Source organism: Pristiophorus japonicus, chromosome 15 (genome assembly GCF_044704955.1).
Source record: "Pristiophorus japonicus isolate sPriJap1 chromosome 15, sPriJap1.hap1, whole genome shotgun sequence".
In the NCBI taxonomy this organism is placed as follows: Eukaryota; Metazoa; Chordata; class Chondrichthyes; family Pristiophoridae; genus Pristiophorus; species Pristiophorus japonicus.
The window spans coordinates 45,075,633-45,097,752 of record NC_091991.1 but is presented as its reverse complement, the minus strand read 5'-3'; the positions used below and the strand labels follow the sequence as shown (position 1 = coordinate 45,097,752).

At 45.0% G+C, this 22,120-nt stretch overlaps 1 protein-coding gene across 7 annotated transcripts in view; it reads right to left on the bottom strand.

The window, feature by feature from the left end:
* immp2l (inner mitochondrial membrane peptidase subunit 2) overlaps positions 1-21,644 on the bottom strand; it is a 735,610-nt gene extending 713,966 nt beyond the window's left edge. For 6 of the 7 annotated variants that reach the window (XM_070900390.1, XM_070900392.1, XM_070900393.1 and 3 more), the window contains exon 1: positions 21,452-21,516. The gene's annotated coding sequence lies outside the window, so the exon portion shown is untranslated. Of the gene's footprint in view, positions 1-21,451; positions 21,517-21,570 lie in introns of those variants that run through there. The other variant, XM_070900391.1, reaches the window with a different exon arrangement.
* Positions 21,645-22,120: the final 476 nt, after the last annotated feature.

Sequence of the window (22,120 nt, the reverse complement as noted above, 5' to 3'; positions counted from 1 at the left end):
TGTGGATAAATGTGAGGTTATCCACTGTGGGGGCAAAAACACGAAGGCAGAATATTATCTGAATGGCGGCAGATTAGGAAAAGGGGAGGTGCAACAAGACCTAGGTGTCATGGTACATCAGTCATTGAAAGTTGGCATGCAGGTACAGCAGGAGGTGAAGAAGCCATATGGTATGATGGCCTTCATAGCTAGGGGATTTGAGTATAGGAGCAGGGAGGTCTTACTGCAGTTGTACAGGGCCTTAGTGAGGCCTCAGCTGGAATACTGTGTTCAGTTTTGGTCTCCTAATCTGAGGAAGGACGTTCTTGCTATTGAGGGAGTGCAGCGAAGGTTCACCAGACTGATTCCAGGGATGGCTGGACTGTCATATGAGGAGAGACTGGATCAACTGGGCCTTTATTCACTGGAGTTTAGAAGGATGAGAGGGGATCTCATAGAAGCGTATAAGATTCTGACGGGACGGAACAGGTTAGATGCGGGAAGAATGTTCCCGATGTTGGGGAAGTCCAGAACCAGGGGACATAGTCTTAGAATAAGGGGTAGGCCATTTAGGACTGAGATGAGGAGAAACTTCTTCACTCAGAGAGTTGTTAACCTGTGGAATTCCCTGCCGCAGAGTTGTTGATGCCAGTTCATTGGATATATTCAAGAGGGAGTTAGATATGGCCCTTATGGCTAAGGGGATCAAGGGGTATGGAAAGAAAGCAGGAAAGCGGTACTGAGGGATTGATCAGCCATGATCTTATTAAATGGCGGTGCAGGCTCAAAGGGCAGAATGGCCTACTCCTGCACCTATTTTCTATGTTTCTATATTTCGAAGTGTTTAAAAAGAAAACATGCTTTTAACATTGCTGGACTATAGAGAATTTTCCCCAACATAGTTCTGGCCCATGGTCAGAATCATAGTCACATTTGAGTTTTGAGCAATTCCACAGCTGATCTAGTCCTGCCACTAATCCGCCCACAATATAGATGAAAGCATGTTTGGCATAACAAGAACAGGATAATATTGCTGAACTGCTTTAATTGGAAGCAGAAAATAAATGAGGTATTAGATAAAGAAAAACAGACTTGCATTCTTCTTTCGTATGCTAGTAGCAAATCAAATCAAATGTCAATATCTAAGTCAGATATCCAGGCCAAAGCTTGCGGTGTAATAGCATGGATACCTTGTAGGCTACCTGCAAATTTCCTTAGAGGGCAGTGCTCAATGATGTGCTCCAGGGTCTGATTAGGAGCTCCACAGTGGCATGATGGGACTGCTGCATTTAAATAGCACCTTTGGCAACCTCAGGACATCCCAAAATGCTTTACAACCGATTAAGTACTTTTGAACTGCAGTCACTGTTGTAATGTAGAAAACACAGCAGCCAAATTGCATACAGCTCGGTCCTACAACTATTTAAAGTAAAACTATAAATCAAGTGCCCCCCTTAAAAGGGGCACTAGAACTGACAAATTAACAATTAAACGTTGGACATTAAATGAATCAAATTAAAATTTGGTTGCCGGGGATGATGATGCACTCTAGTTCCTCCGGTGCCCACCTCTCGCGGAAGGCCGCGAGCGTACCGGTGGACACCGCGTGCTCCATCTCCAGGGACACCCTGGCGTAAACGTAACTGCGGAAGAGAGGCAGGCAGTCGTGCTGAACGACGCCCTCGACCGCCCGCTACCTGGACCGGCTGATGGCACCCTTGGCCGTGCCCAGGACCAATCCTACGAGGAGGCCCTCCGATCTGCCCGCTCCCCTCCCCTCCGCACAGGGTGCCCAAAGATCAGGAGCGTGGGACTGAAGTGCAACCAGAATTTGAGGAGCAGCCCCTTCAAATAATGGAATAGGGGCTGCAACCTCGCACATTCCATAAAAACGTGGACCACGGACTCTTCCAGACCGCAGAAATTACAAGCAGCCTGGGAATCCACGAAGCTACTTAAAAACCTATTGCATGGGACTGCCCCGTGCAACACCCTCCAGGCCAAGTCCCCAATAAATAAAGGGAGGACTCCCACGTAGAAAGCACTCCATTGGGGACTCCAGCCTCCTCCGGACAGCAAAATGATGCGCCATGGCGTGTCCGGACAGCAGATGAGGATGGCAAAGTGGAGAGTGTGCAAGAGCAGCCCGTACAGGAATCCCCTCCGTGCAGAACTGAAAGGCACGGAGGAGATTTCCCAATGGAGGATCAAGTTGTGAGGCACCGGCTCCCGAGAGGGGTTTCAGGACTTGGCGCCTATGAGGAATTCCGTCAGACGGGGGTCAGTTCAGAAGCAAGGTACTTACAAACAGCAATGTGATAATGACCAGATATTCTGTTTCAGGTATTGGTTGAGGGATAAATATTGGCCAGGACACCAGGGAGAACTCCCGTGCTCTTCTTCGAATAGTGCCATGGGATCTTTTACATCTGCCCTCTGGACTTTGGTTTAACGCCTCATCCAAAAGACAGCACCGCCGACAGTGCAGCACACCCTCAGTACTGGATTTTGTGTACCAGTCTCCAGAATAGGATATGAGCCCACAACCTTGTGACTCAGAGGCAAGGGTGCTACCACAGCTGCAGCTGACACAATGATGAAATAGAGAAACCAAGTGTAGGAAACAAGAATTTCACAAGCAGGTGTGCTTTGTCACAAAAAGGGAATATGAACTACAAAAAGGGAGTCTGAAAAGAAACTTGCAAAGGATATTAAAAATCAACACAAACATTTTTTACAAGTATATTCGGAAAAAAGAGCAATGTTGGACCCTTGAAAACTGGTATCGGTGATATAGTCAGTGATAATAAGGAAATGGCAGACATCTTGAATAATTACTTTGCGTCAGTATTTACAGCAGAGGAAATCCCAAGGAAACTATCACAGAATCAGGGACAGGGACTCAAAAAATCAGCATAAGCAAAATAATAGTGATAAAGAACATAATAGCACTAAAGAGTGATAAATCCCAGGACTAGGTGGTTTCCATCCCAGAGTTTTAAAGGAAGTAGGTGAGCACATTGCAGATGCTCTAACTATAATCTTCCAAAATTCTCTTGATTCAGGAACCATTCCTTGAGATTGGAAAATTGCATATGTCACTCTGCTGTTTAAGAAATGCTGAGGGAAACAGGGAATTATAGACCAGTTAGCTTAACATGTATCGTCAGGAAATTACTAGAGTCTATAATTAAGTAGAGGGCGACTGAATACCTTGAAAATTTTCAGTTGATCAGAGAGTCAGCTTGGATTTGTAAATTGTAGGTCATACCTGACAAATCTGATTGAATTTTTTGAAGAGGTGACAAAAATATTAGACAAGGGAATATCTATCAGTTGGTATTTATATGGACTTCCAGAAGGATAAAGTCCTTCAAAAGAGACTGTTAACTAAGGTTGAAGCCCATGGAATTGAAGGCAAATTATTGACCTGGTCAGAAAATTGGCTGAACAGCAGGAGACAGAATGGGCAGCTACTTTAATTGTCAGGATGTGACTGGTGGTGTCCTGCAGGGATCTGTGTTAGGGCCTCAACTATTCACCTTATTTATGGATAATGATGGGATTGAAAGCCACATATCCAAATTTGTTAATGACACAAAGATAGGCGACATGGTCAGCAGTGTAAATGAAAACATAAAATTACAAAGCGATATCGCTAGATTAAGTAAATGGGCAAAACTAGGGCAAATGGATTTCAGTTGTCGGGAAAATACCGGAATCCATTATTAAAGAAGTGGTAACAGGACACTTCGAAAATCATAATATGATTAGGCAGAGTTAACATGGTTTTATGAAAGGGAAATCATATTGAACAAGTTTGAGAGTTTTTTGAGGATGTAACTAGCTGGGTAGATAAAGGGGAACCAGTGGATGTAGTATATTTGAATTGCCAAAAGGCATTCAATAAGGTGCCACACAAAAGTTTTTTTTTTTATTGTGATTGAAAGGCTGCATTAGAGGAAGCAGCGTGTGGACCATCGGCAGGCCGGGGCCATCAGAGGGAGCACCGTGCGGCAGCATACCACTGCAGAAGGGAGACGGCTGTAAGTCAGGTCGCTGATTGCAGTGCGGGCAGGCACAGCAGGAGGAGTGAAAGAGCGGCAAGAGTTTGTAGAAGGAAGTGACCGGGCCCAGGGGAGGCGCGAGTCTGGGGCCCAGAAGGGGCAAGGGCCCAGGGGCAGCATGGACCAGCCCACACTGCTATATGTATGCGCACTCGGTCCGTGAAGCAGTGCTGGTCTCCAGTTGTCTGGTGTAATCCTTGCCACTGGACCAAGACCTAGCTCTGTCAAGCCAGTGTGATGGCTGATGTGCAACAGCCACCACACGTTAAAAAAATTCAACCACAGGCATCTTCCACCCTCCAAGATGTAGTTCAGGATCTGGAATATTAGGTCCTTCATTGAAACACCTGTGAACTCATCCCTTTTTGGTGTGGAAGCAAGTCATCCTCACTTCGAGGGACTGCCTATGATGATGATGATGATGACAACACAAAAGGTTGTTACGCAAGATAAAGCCTCATGGGGTTGGGGTAATACATTAGTATGGAGAGGATTGGTTAACAGACAGAAAACAGAGAGTATGGATAAACGGGTCATTTTCCAGTTGGCAGGCTGCAACTAGTGGGATGCCACAAGTCAGTGCTTGGGCCTCAGCTATTTACAATCTATGTTAATAATTTAAATGAAGGGACAGAGTGCAATGTAACCACGTTTGCTGATGATACAAAGCTCGGTGGGAAAGTAAGCTGTGAGGAGGACACAAAAGAGCCTGCAAAGGGATATAGACAGGTAAAATGAACGGGCAATAAGATGGTAGATGGAGTATCTCATGTGGGGAAATGTGAGGTTATTCACTTTGGTAGGAGAAACAGAAAAACAGAATTTTTTTAAATGGTGAGAAACTATTAAATGTTTTTATAGATAGATTTAGGTGTACTCGTACAGGATTTACAGAAAGTTAGCATGCAGTACAGCAAGTAATTAGGAAGGCAAATGACATGTTAGTCCTTATTGCAAGGGGGTTGGAGTACAAGAGTAAGGAAGTCTGACTACAATTGACAAGGCTTTGGTGAGACCACACCTGGAGTACTGTGCAGTTTTGGTCTGAGAAAGAACATACATGGCTTAACAAGGATTCACTAGATTGATTCCTGGGATGAGAGGGTTGTCCTATGAGAAGAGATTGGGTAGATTGGACCTATACTCTCTGGAGTTTAGAAGAATGAGAGGTGATCTTGTTGAAACATACAGATACAGAGGGGGATTGACAGGGTAGATGCCGAGAGGTTGTTTCCCCTGACTGAAGAGTTTAGAACGAGGGGGTCTAGTCTCAGGAAATGGGGTCAGCCATTTAAGATTGAGATGAGGAGGCATTTCTTTACTCAGAGGGTTGTGAATCTTTGGAATTCTCTACCCCAAAGGGTTGTGGATGCTGAGTCATTGAGTATATTCAAGGCTGAGATAGATAGATTTTTGGGCTCTAGGAGAATCAAGGGTATGGGGATCGGGCGAGAAAGTGGAATGGAGGGCGAAGATCAGCCATGATGTTATTGAATGGCAGAGCGGGCTCGAAGGGCCATATGGCCTACTCCTGCTCCTAATTCTTATGTGATTATGTAATGTAGGGAAATGTGAGGTCATTCACTTTGGACCTAAAAAGGATAGAACAGGGTACTTTCTAAATGGTGAAAAGCTAAAAATAGTGGAGGTGCAAAGAAACTTGGGGATCCAGGTACATAGATCATTAAAATAATCAAAAAGGCTAATGGAATGTTGGCCTTTACATCTAAAAGGACTTGAATACAAGGGGGTAGAAGTTATGTTGCAGCTATACAAAGCCCTGGTTAGACCATACATGGAGTGTAGTGTAGGTTTACCAGAATGACACCCAGACTCCAAGGGTTAAAGTATGAGGAGAGATTGCACAAATTAGGGTTGTATTCCTTAGAATTTAGAGGGTTAAGGGGTGATTTGATCAAAGTTTTCAAGATATTAAAAAGAAGAGAAACTGCTGATTGGGGAGTCTAGGACTAGGGGGCATAGTCTTAAAATTAAAGCCAGACCAAGCAGGAGTGAAATTAGGAAACACTTCTACACACTATAAGGATGGTAGAAGTTTGGAACTGTTTTCCACAAAAGGCAATTGATGCTAGATCAATTGTTAATTTTAAATCTGTGATTGATAAGAGTTTCGTTAAATAAAGGTATTAAGGGATATGGGGTAAAGGGTATATGGAGCTAGGCCACAGATCAGCCATGATCACATTGAATGGCAGAACAGGCTCGAGGGGCTAAATGGCTTACTCCTGTTCCTATGTACAATTAAATTTGAACATGTTGCATTGAGTGGAGCAAGTTTTACTCTGCATCTGGACACTATAGGCGGGCTGGGAGTGCTCAATAGTAACACTGACTCCAACTGGGTGATGACTATAAAAAAATTGCCAAAAATATAACATTTAAACAGCTAAAAGGTGTGAATGAATAGCAGGCTCTGGAAAAGTAATGTTGTGGAGCACGAGTTACTGGATAGTGTACAGTAATCACCGCTTTTCCATAATATGAAAAGATGGTGCTATGTACAAATGAAGTTCTAAGATCTCAGAAATAACAGGCTGTGTAAATTGATGATGTCCACAGTAACACTGCACTATTAAAAGTTTAAAGTTGTTACTGTAAATTGGGTTTTATTTAAATAGACAAGATTAACATTGATTCAGTAAACCTTTCAAGTTAGCCCTTGGAACAGATTTCCCTCTAAGTGGCACTGTTTGTAACTGACAAGTTGGTTCCCCATACAGGATGTACTGTGGAATATAGGACAGGTCAGTGAGTTACAGCCTTTGTACATATGGTTGGGTATTTGCCATCTGTGATACATCTGGAGAACAATGTACAATTAAAACAAAAACTACTCAAATCTTCAAGTTTTTTTTTTACAGAAAAATGGCCACCTGCCTTTCATTACCACTCTGTCATTGTTTTAACAAGTTTCTGTAACACTTACTCAACTTCTGAACTTCTTTATAATCAGAGGCAACCTCAGCTCTTTGGGGCCAAGTTTTGGCCTGAGTTGCTCCTTTTTTTTTGGAGCAACTGGTTGAGAACGGAGTATCTTAGAAATTTGAATTCTCGGCATTTAGTTTGCTCCAGTTCTAGTCAGTTAGAACAGTTTCACTTTGGAACAGAATTTTTTTTTCCAAAAGGGGGCGTGTCCAGCCACTTACACCTGTTTTCAAAGTTTAGGCAGTGAAAACTTACTCCAAACTAACTTAGAATGGAGTAAGTGAAGATTTTTGTACGTTCGAAAAAACCTTGTCTACACTTTAGAAAATCAGGCGTAGGTTACAAATTAGGCATTGGGAACAAGGGGGGGGGGGGGGGCGGTGGGAAGGGAAGTCATTAAATTCTACAATCAATCCTTAGTTATACTTATACAAATATTATACAAATAAATCCAGCCTGAATAAAAATTTGTAAGCAAAGAAAAGATTAAATAAACCATGTTCCTACCTGTGTGAAACAGCAGCAGCCTTCGAGCTGCTGTGCTGCAGGCAGGCCTTTCATGTTGGAGACAGGCAGGGGTGTGGCGTCAGTGTCTCGACGGCAGCCCCAACAGCGGCAGCAAGCAGCCTTCGAGCTGAGCTGCGGTGCTTCAGGCAGGCCTTCATTCTGTTAGTGGCTGACCCGCAGCCGAAGAATCAACACAGGACGCACGCAGCGCTTTAAGGTGCTTGAGGCCATTTGGCCATGGCATAGCAGCGGCGTCAGTGGCTGGCCAGCAGCCAAAGAATCAACACCGGACGCACGCAGCGTTTAAAGGTGTTTGAGGCCATTCGGCCACGCTTTAGGGGCGGCGTCAGTGGCTCGATGGCAGCCGAAGCTACAGCAGCAGCCTTCGAGCTGTGAGGGGGACTGAGGCCATTTGGACAGGGAGAGGCAGCCACATCGACAGTTTTATACTTAAATTTGCAGAATGGGTGCTGCATTGTCAACACCACATATTATGCAATGGTTCGCCATCAATTCACTGCAGAGGAGAATTGATTAGAGCTCACCACACCTGGAACGTCGTAGCCCGTAGGTTGATGGGCAGGAGACCTTACCCACATCGACAGTATCGAACCAGGCGCTCGTACCTGGACATGAGCGAGGCTGATTGTGTGAAAAGGCTGCGTTTTCGCAGAGACGTTGTCACTGAGATCTGTGGCATGGTGAGAGCAGATTTGCAGCCCAGAAGCAGAACGCCAACTGCCCTGTCTGTTGCATTGAAGGTAATAGCTGCACTTTTTTTCTATGCCTCGGGATCGTTTCAGGCTACAACTGGAGATGTGTGTGCCATCTCTCAACATGCAATACATGCCTGCATTTATCAGATCATGGCTGCACTGTATGCGCGAAGGAATGACTTCATCAATTTCCCAATGACCGCACAAGCGATCCATGAGAGGGCTGTGGGCTTCTTCAGGATTGCCGGCTTCCCAAAGGTACAGGGCTGCATTGATTGTACCCACATAGCCTTGCGAGCACCTGTGGAGGATTCTGAGCAGTACCGAAATAGGAAAGGTTTCCACACTATCAATGTGCAGCTTGTGTGTGACGACAAGCAGCGCATCATGTCAGTCGATGCGAGATACCCTGGCAGCACCCACGATGCGTTCATCCTACGCGACAGCGTTATATCTGACATGTTTCAGCAGCAGCCAGAAGGGCAGAGCTGGCTACTGGGAGACAAAGGGTACGGCCTGACCACCTGGCTCATGACACCCCTACGCATGACATGAACAGAAGCTGACCGTCAATACAACATGGCGCACATTGCGACACGCAGCATCATTGAGAGGACCATTGGCATATTGAAACAGCGATTCCGATGCCTGGACCATTCCGGAGGACAGTTGCTATACTCTCCTCAGATTGTCGGTCACTTCACTGTTGTGTGCTGCATGCTTCATAACTTAGCCATCATGAGGCAGCAGGAGCTGGTAGTGAAACCAGAAGACCTACGTGAGTGTCCAGTGCATGATGATAGTATTATGGAAGGGCAGGATGTGGATGATAACGACGATCAGGAAAGCATGCAAGTGCCTGATGCCGGAGCACGAGGTCGGAGGAGGTCGTGCCCCTTTAACGATTGCTCGAGCCTTACGCCAGCAGCTCATCCGTGAACGCTTCAACTACTGATGCCCGAGGGCTCTGCGACCACTTTTGCGCATGGACATGTTTATTCTTTGCAGTTGTTCCTACGTTGTGTTGTGTTAATGGAACATGAAACAGTTTTAATGAAAAAATATTTTATTGAAAAGTTAACGTCACTGTAATAAAATTTGTTGTATCAAACTATACTTTTTAATATGACTCGAAGATCACTTATAAACTTGTAAAGTTACAAAAGTTACAAAACAACATCTATGTGAAAAATTTTACACTCTAACATCACTTACACTTCAAGATCACTTTTTAGATGCAAAATTAAATAAGTTACAGAATGAGAGAGCATTTACACTATAAGATCACTTGAAAACCCGGAGATCACATATGTTATAAAGTTACAAAACAGTTTCAATGTGAAAAATCTTACACTCTGAAGAACACTTAAACTTCAGGATCACTTTTTAGGTGCAAAATTAAATAAGATACAAAAAAGAGAGCATTTACACTACAAGATCACTTAAAAACCATAAGATCCCTTATAAGTTGTAAAGTTACAAAACTTACAAAACAATTTCAATTTGAAAAACGCTACTACAGCTACATCAAGAACAAGAACAAAAGCAGCAAAGAAAGGCTGCAACCATGTCTCATCCATATCTCAGTGAATGTTCACTTCCTCATGGGGATGTCATTTGATTGGCTGGACTGTGTTTCCTTATTGCAGCAGCTACCTCAACCAGGCCCTCCCTGAAGGCCTGTGCCGACACTTGCATGCCCTCCCTGACGGCCTGTGCCGTCGATTGTACTCCCTCGGACATTCCCTCCCTAAGTTCCCGTGTCATTACTGCTATTTCTCCCGTCAGGACTGTCAACTCTTCACCCACTGCACTGACGCCACCGATGAGTGATCGGGTAAGCTCATTGGTCTCCATACCCAATGCCACAACCCGAGTTGCATCTGTTGCACGCTGCATCTCAGGAGAGCGTGTCTCCAATCTCCTCCTCCTCTGCCTGGGTCTGCCTCGTGGCACCACTACACTGGGAGGCGCGGGCACGGACGGTGGGACGCTCGGTGTTGCAAGCGGCACCACTACACAGGGGGGCGTGGGCTGGGACTATGGGACGCTCTGTGTTCCAGACGGCAGAACTGGAGGGAGAGGCTCGGGCTGGAGTGGTGGGATGCTCTGTGTTGCAGACCGCAGAACTAGAGGGAGAGGCTCGGGCTGGAAAGGTAGGATGCTCTGTGTTGCAGACGGCAGTACTAGAGAGAGGGGCTCGGGCTGGGATGGTGGGGCGCTCGGTGTTCCAGGCGACAGCACTCGAATGCGAGCCGTGGGCTGGGATGTTGGACGAATGGGTGTAAACTGCTCCATGATATCAGCAGCAGCACTGGGATCCACAGCATTGGAATCAAAACCATAGTAGGTGGAACCAGAACCTATGCGAGAGGGAGGCGCAGGCTGGGACGGGAGTGCACTGACTGTAGAATGCTGCATTATACCAGCAGCACCACTGGGACCCACAACATCGGAAGCGAAAGCATGGAAGGTGGAACCAAGACCTATGCTAGGGGTTGAAACTCTGATGCCCCTTGATGGCGGCTCATAAACATTAAATTGGAAGCTCTCCCCTGCCATCATCCAGTCTGGTTCGTCCACAGCTGGTTGTACTGGTTCTTGTTCTGTACCCTCAGGATCGGCAGCAGCAGCATCGTCATCATTATCATCATGTTCTGCAAAATACATCAGAACAGTCAAATGTTTAACAGCAAGGGAGGGGGCTGGGTGGGTGGCATGAGTACTCTCACACATAGCAGGCCAGGCAGCAGGTTGATTTAAAGGGCCATGATGCATTTTCAGGACTTACCCTCTTCCTCGCGTGCGGGCCCAGCTTGTGCTGTACTGATTGCTTTTCTCCATGTACGATTCATCATAGCAGCTACCCTTTGTTCCAAGGATGTCAGTGGGCGTGCCTCCTCCTGTCCGAGTTGCCTCCCTTTTGTTGTGAGCCAATTTCTTCTGCAAAGAGTAAAATATAACTTTTTACAGAGTGTGTCAGTTTGCAAGGTGGGACATACAGATAGCCAGGTTACAATTACGATTAAATTAAAAATGGGAAATATTACTTACACTAACTACTTGACCAAGGTCATGCCATTTCTTTTTACACTGGCTTCCAGATCTCATGGTGTGCACCACTGCGCAGTAATCTTCTGCAACTTGGTTCCAGCGTTTCTTCATTTCTTTTGGGGGCACTTTTATGCGACCTCTGTTGCTGGTATCTAGCTCCTGCCATCTCTGCTCAATTACGTTGACTAATATCTCTACTTCCTCATGCAAGAAATTCTTTGTTCTTGGTGGACGTTGATCCATTGCAAAGTTGAATTAGCACTCTTATTTCTCAAAACACACAGTCCTTAATTTGCATGCACCAATGCAGCACCGGTTCTGTGAAAAGCTGAACTCACTGATTTCAGCAGGTGATTTATTCAACAGTGCTGCTAAAAGCACTCACTCACACACAAAAATATCACAAAAATTAAATTACAAGCCTTTCCGGGAGTCCAAGTGACAAATCTTCACTTTTTCTCCAGTCCCTTTAAAAATGGGCGAGTGCCAATGTTTGTTGACACTGCGCGTGCGCACACACTCCAACTCGCATGCGCAGGGTTGCCAGCATGACGTTGGCTCATTTAAATGAGACCCGCCCCCCACTGCTGACAGAATCCGCGCGAGTGTTTGGCTCCGCCCCCTGCTGTGAAGAGCGCGCCGCGCCAAGCAGAGATCGAGCTCCGAGGAGCCGGAGAATGTCGCAGTTTATTTCATGCGCACTATTAGGCACGAAGAACGGGCGTGCAGCTCGGGGCTGCGCCGTTTTCGGCGCGGCCGGAAACTTGGGGCCAATAGTTCAAGTTATTGCATCTGTAACTGGCCAGAGAAAATCAGCCCTATTTGCAAGTAGTATGCAGAGTTTCATTCAATTTCTCAGGAAGTCCAGCTACTTGTACTCCAACCAGTCAACTTCACACCCATGTAGGTTATAGTATCCAATTCTAAATGGTTTTGTACTTTTTGTCATTAGAAATGGCTTTATTCTTTACTTTCCATTTCCTCCACAGGTTTGACTGCAGAATTGAATCCTGGACTGTATGTTTAAAGATGAACTGACTAAATTTGTGAAGCAAACAACTGGCACATTTCAAAAGATACCACTGTGATTTTCATCTACATACAATTATAGACCTTTGCTGATATGATTTCATGCATGAAATGGTGATCAGTTGTTGGATTTTACATAAGAACATAAGAAATAGGAACAGGAGTAGGCCATACAGCCCCTCGAGCCTACTCCACCATTCAATAAGATCATGGCTGATCTAATCATGGACTCAGCTCCACTTCCCCGCCCGCTCCCCATAACCCCTTGACCCTTATCGTTTAAGAAACTGTCTATTTCTGTCTTAAATTTATTCAATATCCCAGCCTCCACAGCTCTCTGAGGCAGCGAATTCCACAGATTTACAACCCTAAGGAGAAGAAATTTTCTCCTCATCTCGGTTTTAAATGGGTGGCCCCTTATTCTAAGATCATGCCCTCTAGTTCTAGTCTCCCCCATCAGTGGAAACAGCCTCTCTGCATCCACCTTGTCTAGCCCCCTCATAATCTTATACGTTTCGATAAGATCACTGCCCTGAAATTCCGGCCTCCCCGGGTCCGGACGGAGTTCCTACAGACTCGGGAAGGCATCGGAAATGCCGGTATTCAGCGTGCAGTGCGCATGCGCTGGAAACCAGCATTTCCGATCTGTCAAGTTTCTGGCTTGACAGATGGCCGCATCTCGGGAGCGAGGACACTTGCAAGTGGAAATTTCCAATATTTACGCTTACAAATGTCCTCAAAAATCTTGCGTCTGAAAAAACAGGCGCATAGTCTACTTTTACAGGCGCAAGTGTTTTAAAAAAGCACAAAAACATAAAAAAAGTTTTTAAAACATTTTATTAAAAACCCTCTCCACAACGGTAAGTTTATTTTAAAAAACTTTTTTTTTTAAATCAGGAATTTATTTTTTGAAAGACATTAATAACTTTAATTTAAATGAATGTAGTGTAATTATTTTCTATTTTTTTTTATTATTAGTGTTTTGGGTGTGTGGGGCTCCATCACAATCATAGTAATAGGAGTTCAGGATCCTGCAGAACACCTATTACTATGATACCTTACCTGATTGGCTGCCCAGAGCCATGTGAGTCCAGCTCGAGGCCTGCGCACGTGTCAACGTGCACGCGCTGCGAATTGCAGTCGAAGGAGGCCACAGCATCGGAAAGTTCAACGTGGGCACCAGCTTAAGGTAGGTGCATATTTTTTCTCTAAAATGCCCACGGGAACGCCAAACCGGAATTTCAGGGCCCACCTCTCATTCTTCTGAATTCCAATGAGTAGAGGCCCAACCTACTCACTCAACCTTTCCTCATAAGTCAACCTCCTCATCCCCGGAATCAACCGAGTGAACCTTCTCTGAACTGCCTCCAAAGCAAATATATCCTTTTGTAAATATGGAAACCAAAACGGCACGCAGTATCCCAGGTGTGGCCTCACCAATACCTTATATAGCTGTAGCAAGACTTCCCTGCTTTTATACTCCATCCCCTTTGCAATAAAGGCCAAGATACCATTGGTCTTCCTGATCACTTGCTGTACCTGCATACTATCCTTTTGTGTTTCATGCACAAGTATCCCCAGGTCCCACTGTACTGCAGCACTTTGCAATCTTTCTCCATTTAAATAATAACTTGCTCTTTGATTTTTTCTGCCAAAATGCATGACCTCACACTTTCCAACATTATGCTCCATCTGCCAAATTTTTGCCCACTCAGTTAGCCTGTCTATGTCCTTTTGCAGATTTTGTGTGTCGTCCTCACACGTTGCTTTTCTTCCCACCTTTGTATCGTCAGCAAACTTAGCTACGTTACACTCAGTCCCTTCTTCCAAGTCGTTAATATAGATTGTAAATAGTTAGGGTCCCAGCACTGACCCCTGCAGCACCCCACTAGTTACTGGTTGCCAACCAGAGAATGAACCATTTATTCCGACTATTCTCTGTTCGTTAGCCAATCCTCTATCCATGCTAATATATTACCCCCAACCCCGTGAACTTTTATCTTGTGCAGTAACCTTTTATGTGGCACCTTGTCAAATGCCTTCTGGAAGTCCAAATACACCACATCCACTGGTTCCCCTTTATCCACACTGTTCGTTACATCCTTAAAGAACTCCAGCAAACTTGTCAAACATGACTTCCCCTTCATAAATCCATGCTGACTCTGCCTGGCCGAATTTTGCTTTTCCAAATATCCTGCTACTGCTTTTTTAATAATGGACTCCAACATTTTCCCAACCACAGATGTTAGGCTAACTGGTCTAGTTACCTGCTTTTTGTCTGCCTCCTTTTTTAAATAGGGGCGTTACATTTGCAGTTTTCCAATCTGTGGGACCTCCCCAGAAACCAGGGAATTTTGCTAAATTACAACCAATGCATCCACAATCCCTGCCGCTACTTCTCTTAAGACCCTAGGGTGCAAGCCATCAGGTCCTTTAGCCCCATTATCTTACTGAGTACCACCTCCTTAGTGATTGTGATTGTGTGAAGTTCCTTCCCCCCATAGCCCCTGGACTATCCACTGTCGGAATATTGTTAGTGTCCTCTACCGTAAAGACTGATACAAAATATTTGTTCAGAGTTTCTGCCATCTCCATGTTCCCCATTACTAATTCTCCGGTCCCATCCTCTAAAGGACCAACATTTACTTTAGCCAAATTGTAAGAGTTTCTATAGGTATATTTCCTTTTTATATACCTACAGAAACTCTTGCTATCTATTTTTTATATTTTGTGCTAGTTTACTTTCATAGTCTATCTTCCCCTTCTTAATCATTTTTTTAGTCGTTCTTTGCTGGCTTTTAAAAGCTTCCCAGTCTTCCATCCTTCCACTAGTTTTGGCCACTTTGTATGCCCTTGTTTTTTAATTGAATACCGTTCCTTATTTCTTTAGTTAGCCACGGATGGCTATCTTTTCTCTTACACCCTTTCCTCCTCACCTGAATATATTTTTCTTGAGTTGTGAAATATCTCCTTAAATGTACATCACTGTTCTTCAACCGTCCTACACTTTAATCTATTTTCCCAGTCCACTTTACCCAACTCGTACCTTCATAGTTTTCTTTATTTAAGCTTAGTACACTGGTTAGAGATCCAACTTTCTCGCTCTCCATCTAAATTTGAAATTCAGTCATGCTATGATCACTCATTCCGAGGGGATCCTTTACTAGGAGATTGTTTATTAATCCTGTCTCATTACACAGGACCAGATCTAAGATAGCCTGCCCCCTGGTTAGTTCCATTACATACTGCTCAAGAAACCTGTCCCTTACGCACTCTATGAACTCCTCCTCAAGGCTACCCTGACCAATTTGATTTGTCTAATTAATATGGAGTTTAAAATCACCCATGATTATTGCTGTTCCCTTTTTACAAGCCCCCACTATTTCCTGGTTTATGCTCCGACCAACAGAGTGCTACTGTTAGGGGGCCTATCTACTACGCCCACCAGTGACTTTTTCCCCTTATTGTTCCTTATCCCCACCCAAAAAACTGTTTCAACATCCTTATCATTTGAGCCAATATCATTTCTTACTATTGCAGTGATTCCATCCTTTATCAATACAGCTACCCCACCTCCTTTTCCTTTCTATCTGTCCTTCTGGATTGTCAAATACCCCTGAATATTTAATTCCCAATCCTGGTCACCTTGCAACCACGTCTCTGTAATGGCTATCAGATCATACCCATTTGTCTCAATTTGTGCCGTCAACTCATCTATTTCGTTACAAATGTTACGTGTATTTAGACAAAGTGCCTTTAAGTTTGTTTTTTTACCCTTTTTTCCTATTTGTTTCCTCTCTCCTTCAAACTCGCTTTCCTTATTTTTGTTTTCTAATTCCAGCTTTACTTCCCTTCCTACTGAATCTATTTTCAGGTTCCCATCCCTCTGACAAGCTAGTTTAAACCCTCCCCAAAAGCACGAGCAAACCCCCTCCCCCCCCCGGTGAGAATATTGGTCCCGGCTCTGTTGCGGTGCAACCTGTCCGGCTTGTACAGGTCCCACCTCCCCCAGAAGCGGTACCAATGCTTCATGAAACTAAAGCCGGAGCCGCCTGTACCATCTCTCCAGCCACGTATTCATCTGCTCTATCCTCGTGGCGCTGGGAGTAATCCGGCATGTTTACTCATATCTTTAATTCCATCACATCAATGTTGTAGGATTCACTGGATTACACAGTGGTCTCGCACCATTTATGCAATTACTGTAATATCCACATAAACCTACAAGGCTGCACTGAATGTTTCTATCTCAGACGGTCAAACTGTGCTCCCATATAGATGACCCAAATTCAGGAACTAGAATAGGTGGAGTTTGTTTAAAATTGAATGCACTTGCAATTATTTAGCACCAGTCACATCTGTCCCAAAAAGCTTCGCAGTCAATGAAGTGTAGTCCCTGTTGTTATATAGGCAAATGCAGCAGCCAATTTTCATACAACAGGTCCCACAAACAGTAATATGATAAATAACCAGCTAGTCTATTTTAAATGGAGTTAAATTCTGATCTGGATATCAGGAAAATTATCCTGCTCTTTTTCAAATAGTGTAATGGGATATTTTACATCCACCCCAACAGGCACAGTTTGGTTTAAAAACTTCCAATAATGCAGCACTCCCTCAGGACTGCACTAAAGTGTTTTTTCTCCTGTGTTGCGCACAGCATTGTCCAGGAAATTAATCTTGAATTCCTAAAGATTCCAGGACAATCCTGGAGGGTTGACACCAGTGGTGCAGCAAAACTCTCTCACCGGTGAATTGAGAATGGATTTCTGAGGTTAATGATTTTCCTGTTCAACCCTGAGCTGCGTTTTTAATCCCTCATCCTCTCCATGACAAAGTTTCTACTTCCACCTCTCTTCATCCATGTTTTTTTCCCCCCACCAGAATCAACTGTTCCAAAACTCTTCCTGGTGGCCTCAATGAAATTTAGTTCATTCAGAACTTGCTGTCCGTATTCTATCCACACCAAGACCCATTCTCCCATCACCCCAGTCTTCACTAACCAAATTGCTTCCCAGTGCTGCAACAGCTCAATTTTAACATTCTAATTGTGTTGTTTAAATTGCTCCGTGATCTTGTCTCTCCCCATCTCAAACTTGTTCAACCCTATAACCACCCGCATCTTCCTCCTGCCCCCAACCCCGTCCCAAATTCCCCATTCAGATTCCAGCTTGCATCACCCTTGGTAATTAGCAGCCATGCCTTCGACCACATAGGCCCACTCTACAAATTCCCTCCTCCTTAAGGCCCTCCTGAACACTCAGCTTTTTGCCCACCCCTCCTAATCTCCTCTTCTTTGGCTCAACATCCATTTTTTCCTTAAGCCTCTATGAAGCAGCTTGGGACTTTTTAATTTTTTTTTTAAGTTGTACATATTTCAGATTCTACCTTATCCCCATGTGAGAGCCCCAATCTTTATCCTGCTCTCTAACATTTTTAAAAGGTCTGGATAAAAGCAGCTTCTCATTTCTTGGCTTCCTGTCTGTGAGAATTCTACAATTTGATTAGCTGCTTAGACAGCTTGTTGACGTCACAGCAACATCGCACGAGGGAATTCCCACTACACTACGTCGAAATCACAAACGTCGAAAAAAGCACACGAGATCGCTATGGGCTGCTTTCTTCAGGGCCAGCGATGCATGCCTTAGCTTCGCCATTGACCGCAAATTCCAGGCCAGTATGATGCACTAAATTCCAATGAAAATCACAACTTTGCAACGCACACTACAATAGAGCTATCAACTACCAGCAAAAGCCTTGGGATGGTAGACAGATACAAGATGCAGATGGTCAAGTTATACCTACATAGGAACAGAAGTTGGCCATTTAGCCTCTCGAGCTTATTCCACCATTCAATGAGATCATTGTTGATCGGTGACCTAACTCCAAATACCCGCCTTTGCCTCATATTCCTTAATACTTCTGGTTAACAAAAATTTGTCAATCACAGATTTAAAATTAACAATCGATCCAGCATAAATTGCCATTTGTGGAAGACAGTTCCAAACTATCACTCTTTGTGTGTAGAAGTGTTTCCTAACTTCACACCCGAATGATCTGGCACTAATTTTTAGACTATGCTCCCTAGTCCTAAATTCCCCAACCAGCAGAAACAATTTCTCTCTATCTACCCTATCTGTTTCCCTTAATATCTTGAAAACTTTTTCAAATCACCCCTTACCCTTCTAAATTCTAGGAAATACAACCCTAATTTGTGCAATCTCTCCTTGTAATATAATCCGTGGAGTCCAGGTATCATTCTGGTAAATCTACGCTGCACTCCCTCAAAGACCAATATATCCTTCCTGAGGTGTGGTGCCCAGAACTGCTCACAGTACTCCAGGCTTTGTGTAACTGCAACATAACTGCTACCTCCTTGTATTCAAGTCCTCTAGATATAAAGGCCAGCATTCATTAGCCTTTGTGACTATATTTTGTAACTGTCCATGACATTGTAATTTTCTATGTATATGGACACCCGAGTCTCTTCCACCTCTTCTAACTTTTCACCATTTAGAAAGTACTCTGATCTATCCTTTTTAGATCCAAAGTGGATGACCTCACATTTGCCTACATTGAAATCCATTTGCCACAGATTTGCCCATTTTCTTAATCTATTAATTTTTTTTGTAATGTTATACTTCCATCTACACTGCTTATAATGGCACCGACCTTTGGAAAACATGGATATGTGGCTTCCTATCCCAGCATCTGAGTTGTTAATAAATGTGGTAAATAGTTGAGGCCCCAACGCAGATCCTTGCAGGACACCACTAGTCACATCCTGCCAATTAGAGTACCTTCCCATTATTTCGACTCCTGCCACTCAGCCAGTTTCCTAACTAGGTGAATAATTTGCCTTCAATTCCATGAGCTTCAACTTTAGCTAACAGCCTCTTATGAAGGACTTTATCAACTGCCTTCTGACAGTCCAGATAAATAACATATATATCATCATAGGCAGTCCCTCGGAATCGAGGAAGACTTGCTTCCACTCCTGAAGTGAGTTCTTTGGTGGCTGAACAGTCCAATACGAGAGCCACAGACTGTCACAGGTGGGACAGATAGTCGTTGAGGGAAGGGGTGGGTGGGACTGGTTCGCCGCACGCTCTTTCCGCTGTCTGCGCTTGATTTCTGCACGCTCTCGCCGTTGAGACTCGAGGTGCTCAGCGCCCTCTTGGATGCATTTCCTCCATTTAGGGCGGTCTTGGGCCAGGGACTCCCCGGTGTCAGAGGGGATGTTGCACTTTATCAGGGAGGCTTTGAGGGTGTCCTTGTAGCGTTTCCGCTGCCCACCTTTGGCTCGTTTGCCATGAAGGAGTTCCGAGGAGAGCACTTGCTTTGGGAGTCTCGTGCCTGGCATGCGGACTATGTGGCCTGCCCAGCGGAGCTGATTGAGTGTGGTCAGTGCTTCAATGCTGGGGATGTTAGCCTGAATGAGGACGCCGACGTTGGTGCGCCTGTGCTTCCAGGGAACTTGTAGGATCTTGCGGAGACATATATAGCATGTATAACATATCTAGACAGTTCCCTGTCCACTACTTTAGTCACCTCTGCATAACATTCAATCAACTCCGTCAGGCATGACCTAACCTTTACAAATCCATGCTAGCTCTCTCCAACCAGCTGAAAATTTAAAAGGTGTTCTTAATTAGAGACTCCAGTAATCTCCAGACAAGAGATATTAGGCTGACTGGTCAATAGATTACTGCAGCACAGTGGTCACTCAGGACTCATTAATGCTGCACAGTAGCAATCTATGTTTTGAATAAAGATAAAGCACCTATGATGTTAAGTACTGTACAACCTATCTAGAAAAAGACAATGCTTTTTAAGTGCCTTATTCTTGCATGGGCATTAACGTAACAAGCATGTTACCCAGAACTTAGCCTAACCTGCACTTGCTTCATGCTGAAATAGATTTTGGCTACTCCAGTGGAAAGTATGCCACCTCGTTTCAATTGCAAAGCTATCCCTTCAAACAGTGCTCCTGTTAATAACAGTACTGCAATACAAATCAACTATTCCAATAAAGTTAGAGAGCAGAAGATGCAAGAACTACCCATTAATAGTGTGGGATATAACTAATTCAGTTTAGGAACTTCATGAAGTGGAGCAAAGGACCTTTTAATCAATGTCACTCAACCCAACAGTGTTTGAGTATCGTGTATAATTGATCAATTTTGGACAACTTGGTGAAACACAAACTTGCAATTCAGATTTTTTTTTTATAAACTGATGCTTGCTGGCTGCAGAAAAGGCTGCGAGAGTCGGTGTTGGGTTAAAAAAAAAGGAGCAATACAGCATCTTTCCCGAAGCAGAAGCCAGCTTCAAAAGATGAAAGACAATGGCGAAAAATCAGGGCGACTCATGAGATTGCTGCAATTATCGCTAAAGAAAATTTTTGGGAAGGATAATCAGGCAAATACTCAAATACGAGGTGGCACCCAGAAAATAGTAAAAGTTAGGGCGAGGGGGTCAGGCAGAGGGCGAAGGGGGTCGGAAGGGGGGGGGGAAAGAGAGCGGGCGGGGTCAGGAAGGGGGGGGGGGAAAGAGAGCGAGAGCGGGCGGAGGGGGGGGGAGAGAGCGGGCGGAGGGGGGGAGAGAGCGGGCGGGCGGAGGGGGGGAGAGAGCGGGCGGAGGGGGGGGGGGAGAGAGCCAGAGGGGGAGGGCGGGAGCAGAGCAGAGGGGGAGGGGAGGACAGCAGGAGGGACGGAGAGGGAAATAAGGTAGAGCGATGGAGGTGGGGGAAGGGGATCGGGAGAGCTTGGAGAAGTGGGGAAGGGGAGAGGTTGGAGAAGGGGATAGCGGGCGTTCGCGGGGTGGGTAATAGGAAACGGATGCGCCTCTCGAGGCCGGTTTTACAGAAAGGAAAGCCGAGTATCTGCGATGAGAAGCGGCCGCCTCCATTACCCGGGCTGTGCAGACACTGAATGGTGCGGTGAGCCCTGGTGGACAGGAAACCATGTTAGAAACCGAGCCCGCCCGTGGCGCGGTGCGGCGGGTGGCGACCCGGCCCGCGGGCACCGGGCCCCTCACCATCAGCCCGGACTGGGAGCCGGGAGCCGCCCCCAACCACACGACTCGGGGAGAAAGAAAACCATTAGAAAACGAAACGTTTGCGGAGCCGTGGCCCCGAGAAGCGCCAGTTACCGTGGAACCGATCCGGGCCCTATTCTCTCAGTGCCGACACTTCAAATAACCCCTCCTCCCTCACCCCGGAAACCCGTGCAGCAGCCTGTCCGTCACTTCCTGCCTCCCCCTGCACTCACCCAGTTGTTCCTGGCGCCGCCCGTGCTGCCACTGCAAGGCCCAGCCTTCACCCGGCATCCTGCTTACCCGCTCACACCCACCATCTCGCAGCAAATTTCCGGTGCAATTTATTTCATTACTTCGTAAAAAAAAATACACACACACACACACACACAAGAATAACCTTTTGACCTGTTTCACTTTTAAATGACTAACCTCCTTGATTTTATTTCAGAAATTGATATCCCAATCTGATAATCAATTTCTGGCCTGGACTAGCTAGACTTCCAAAAAATGTTTTACTTCTGTTCCACACCAAAGGGGAATACACAAACTTGAAACACTGGAAATCCAAGGTAAAATTTGTTTTTGTTTTACATGTTTGAAAGGCAGTGGTGTACAGTTTTCCCCTGTATGGTTTTCAAGCAACCAGCCAGTGGCGTGTGCACCCAATAATACGAAGAGGAGGTTCAGCCCATTTTGAGCCAATATTTTTCGCAGTATCATATTGAAATGTTCGCCTAGATTATGTGCTCAAATCTCTGGAATGATGCTTGAATCCAGAACCTT